Source organism: Aquarana catesbeiana, linkage group LG03 (genome assembly GCF_042186555.1).
Source record: "Aquarana catesbeiana isolate 2022-GZ linkage group LG03, ASM4218655v1, whole genome shotgun sequence".
Taxonomy (NCBI): domain Eukaryota; kingdom Metazoa; phylum Chordata; class Amphibia; order Anura; family Ranidae; genus Aquarana; species Aquarana catesbeiana.
The window spans coordinates 520,839,767-520,844,573 of record NC_133326.1 but is presented as its reverse complement, the minus strand read 5'-3'; positions in this window follow the sequence as shown (position 1 = coordinate 520,844,573).

Genomic DNA, 4,807 nt, shown 5'->3' with positions numbered 1-4,807 from the left:
CCTCCTTTACATTAGATGTCTCCATCAGAGTCCCCCTTTACATTAGATGTCCCCATCAGAGTCTTCCTTTACATTAGATTTCCCATCAGAGTCCTCCTTTATATCAGATGTCCCCATCAGAGTCCCCCTTTACAGCAGATGTCACCATCAGAGTCCCCCTTTATATTGGATGCCCCCATCAGAGTCTTCCTTCACATTAGATGTCCCAATCAGAGTCCTCCTTTACATCAGATGTCACCATCAGAGTCCCACTTTACAATAGATGTCCCCGTCAGAGACCTCCTTCGCATTAGATGTCCCCATCAGAGTCCGAGTCCTCCTTTACATCCCTCCCCTCGTACTCACAGCTCTCACAGCAAGTTGCCTTCTATCCACCAGCCGAGATGAGTCAGAGAAACCAGAAGTGAATGCACCGGACCTGCCAATCACACACCATAGCAGGGAACAATGCTACAGAGGGAGTGTTCAGGGCGCAGAGCTCAACGCCCCGGGGACTTTCTACAGGAAGCCAATAGAGCTTCTTGATTGCAATCACGTGATTGCAAACATATCATGCTTCCCATAGCAGCTGTGTGTCCAGCGCTCTGCACACACTTAAAGGGCCATTTTGTATTTTTTTTTCAGTGATTGCAGCACGTCATGCTTCCATACACCTGTGTGTATCCCGCACACACTTAAAGGGCCAGTATTTTCTTTTTTTTTTTTTTTTTTTATGATGTGTCATGGATCTGCAGTAATGTTTGTCTGTCAGCTTACCTCTCCATGTGTTCAGCTTGAGAGACCAGCCGCCCCTTACCTGGTTCAATGTATGACTCCACCCCAGGCCCTATCAGGAAACTCTATATTAACCTGTGCACTGCAAGCCAGCCCAGCTGATCAATATTGTGTGTTTGTCTTCAGTGTGCTCGTTGCTGTGTGTTCCACGTTTGATTCTAGTTACCGATCTTGGCATGTTCCTGATTGTCCTGGTCTGCTTCATATCCCAACCTTGGCGTGTTCCTTGACTATCCTTACCTGCTTGTTGCCCCAACCTTTGGCTATCTCCTGACTATCCTTTGTTGTCGCAGTCTGCTGCTTCCTCTCTACCTTCCTGTACTCTACCGTGAGCGTGAGCTGGGAGGCCCTGGGGGTTGCGACCTGGAGCCAGACTGCAGCTAAATCCATCCCCACCACTAGGGGCCTCTGGTGAACACCCCCTGGCTCTTAGATTCCGCACCCTGGGAAATCTCAAGCTCTAGCTCCCAATGTGATCTGTGTTAGTGCTCCAGTATACCTCCTCTCCTGAATCACCTAGAGCTCCATCCGCAGCAGTCAGCCGTAGGGTCCACTACCTTGCCATGCACTCCTGACTCCGACGGGGTGCATCTGTCACCTGGACTCAGGTGACCTGACATGATAAGTAGCTTTGGGGGGGCAGTGCCCCTGTGCCGCCTATGGGCAGGCCACTACTGACAGCAAGAAGCTGCTATGGGGGCACCAGAGCTGATCCGCTACTCTGTGTGTTCATTCAGACATGGCAGGCAGGCAGGCAGCTCACCCCACATGGAAGCATTGTTTGGGACTAGATCCAGCAAAAAACTTTGTTTGAGTTCCAATTAAGTTCACATACAGACGTCCTTCTGGGGAATTCTGTTTGGAACCCTTTGTATGTTTCCAACTATACACTGTGTGGACCCTTCTGTGACAACACACTGATTCTAATTGTTGATTAGGGATGAGCTTCGTGTTCGAGTCGAACCCATGTTCGACTCGAACATCGGCTGTTCGATCGTTCGCCGAATTGCGAACGTTATGGGCCGTTCGCGCTAAATTCGTGTGGCGCGTCACGGCCCATAATTCACTGCGGCATCGCAGTGCATTGCTGGCTGATGATTGGCCAAGCATGCACTATGACCCGCATGCTTGGCCAATCACAGCGCCGTCAGTAGAGAGAGCTGTAATTGGCCAAAGCCAGGGTGGCTTTGGCTAATTATGGCTCAGGGGATTTAGTACACACCCCACACTATATAAGGCCGCCTGCACGGCGGCCCTGTGTAGTGTGTGTTCCGGTGTGCTGAGAGATAGAGAGAGAGAGAGACAGTGTCATTTGATTTGAGTTAGATAGATTAGGCAGAACAGTCAGTCAGTTAGCTGCACTTACAGTGTATTGTGTATATATATGCATCCCAGGTGTTGCATATATATATATACACTGTATTCAGTTTAGCTAGATCCGTTCCTGTTATCTTCTATCTAGACTATTTACATTTAATGCAGTGCGTCCTGCTCACAGTGTTCAGCTAGATCCGTTCCTGCTATTTACATTTAGTGCAGTGCGTCCTGCTCACAGTGTTCAGCTAGATCCGTTCCTGTTATCTTCTAGACTATTTACATTTAGTGCAGTGCGTCCTGCTCACAGTGTTCAGCTAGATCCGTTCCTGTTATCTTCTAGACTATTTACATTTAGTGCAGTGCGTCCTGCTCACAGTGTTCAGCTAGATCCGTTCCTGTTAAATTCCTACTGACAGGCAGGCTTGTCTGGTTACAGTATATAAAGCTACCTGAAGAAAATTACAGGTGTTCTATTTGATCCTATTAGTACCACGGTCAGGCAGCTAGACTATTTACATTTAGTACAGTGCGTCCTGCTCACAGTGTTCAGCTAGATCCGTTCCTGTTATCTTCCTACTGACAGGCAGGCTTGTCTGGTTACAGTATATAAAGCTACCTGAAGAAAATTACAGGTGTTCTATTTGATCCTATTAGTACCACGGTCAGGCAGCTAGACTATTTACATTTAGTACAGTGCGTCCTGCTCACAGTGTACAGCTAGATCCGTTCCTGTTATCTTCCTACTGACAGGCAGGCTTGTCTGGTTACAGTATATAAAGCTACCTGAAGAAAATTACAGGTGTTCTATTTGATCCTATTAGTACCACGGTCAGGCAGCTAGACTATTTACATTTAGTACAGTGCGTCCTGCTCACAGTGTTCAGCTAGATCCGTTCCTGTTATCTTCCTACTGACAGGCAGGCTTGTCTGGTTACAGTATATAAAGCTACCTGAAGAAAATTACAGGTGTTCTATTTGATCCTATTAGTACCACGGTCAGGCAGCTAGACTATTTACATTTAGTACAGTGCGTCCTGCTCACAGTGTTCAGCTAGATCCGTTCCTGTTATCTTCCTACTGACAGGCAGGCTTGTCTGGTTACAGTATATAAAGCTACCTGAAGAAAATTACAGGTGTTCTATTTGATCCTATTAGTACCACGGTCAGGCAGCTAGACTATTTACATTTAGTACAGTGCGTCCTGCTCACAGTGTACAGCTAGATCCGTTCCTGTTATCTTCCTACTGACAGGCAGGCTTGTCTGGTTACAGTATATAAAGCTACCTGAAGAAAATTACAGATGTTCTATTTGATCCTATTAGTACCACGGTCAGGCAGCTAGACTATTTACATTTAGTACAGTGCGTCCTGCTCACAGTGTTCAGCTAGATCCGTTCCTGTTATCTTCCTACTGACAGGCAGGCTTGTCTGGTTACAGTATATAAAGCTACCTGAAGAAAATTACAGGTGTTCTATTTGATCCTATTAGTACCACGGTCAGGCAGCTAGACTATTTACATTTAGTACAGTGCGTCCTGCTCACAGTGTTCAGCTAGATCCGTTCCTGTTATCTTCCTACTGACAGGCAGGCTTGTCTGGTTACAGTATATAAAGCTACCTGAAGAAAATTACAGGTGTTCTATTTGATCCTATTAGTACCACGGTCAGGCAGCTAGACTATTTACATTTAGTACAGTGCGTCCTGCTCACAGTGTACAGCTAGATCCGTTCCTGTTATCTTCCTACTGACAGGCAGGCTTGTCTGGTTACAGTATATAAAGCTACCTGAAGAAAATTACAGGTGTTCTATTTGATCCTATTAGTACCACGGTCAGGCAGCTAGACTATTTACATTTAGTACAGTGCGTCCTGCTCACAGTGTTCAGCTAGATCCGTTCCTGTTATCTTCCTATTGACAGGCAGGCTTGTCTGGTTACAGTATATAAAGCTACTTGAAGAAAATTACAGGTGTTCTATCCCAGCTTAGTGCAGCTACAGGCCATTAGTATGTCTGGAAGGCCAAGAAGGAGAGGCAGACAGTCACAAGCCAATAAGAGAGGGCAAGCAGGCTCTGTGTCTAGTGCTGGTCGTGGAGACGGTGCATCCTCATCAGCACGTGGCCATGGGACACGCTTGGCCTTTTTTTCGGCAGCTGGCCGTGTTGAGCCGCAACATGCGGAAGACTTGGTCGAGTGGATGACCAAGCCATCCTCATCCTCCTCATCCTCTCTCACCCATGCCCAGGGTGCTTTGTCTGGCAAAGCAGCGGCCTCTTCCCTCAGCTCAATGTCATCAGTGACTCCTTCCCTAGCTCCACCATGTCCTCATGAGGATTCCCTCGAACTGTTTGACCACAGTGTTGGGTACATGCTCCAGGAGGATGCCCAGCGTTTGGAAGGCTCTGATGACGATACTGAGCTCGATGAAGGCAGTAACATGAGCACGGACAGAGGGGGTGCCCAAGAAGGACAGCAATCTGGCAGTCATGCTCCCCCTGCTGCAGCATACTGCCAGGTTTGCTCCAGTGATGAGGAGGGAGGGGATGATGAGGTCACTGACTCAACGTGGGTGCCTGATAGGAGAGAGGAGGAGGAGGAGGAGGAGGAGGAGGCGGCGGCACATCACCAACGAGGCAGGATGCCCTCCAGGGGCCAGCCTAAGGGCAGCACATTGACTGCATCACACCCCAAAGCTCCACATGTGCAGGGCGCTGCAG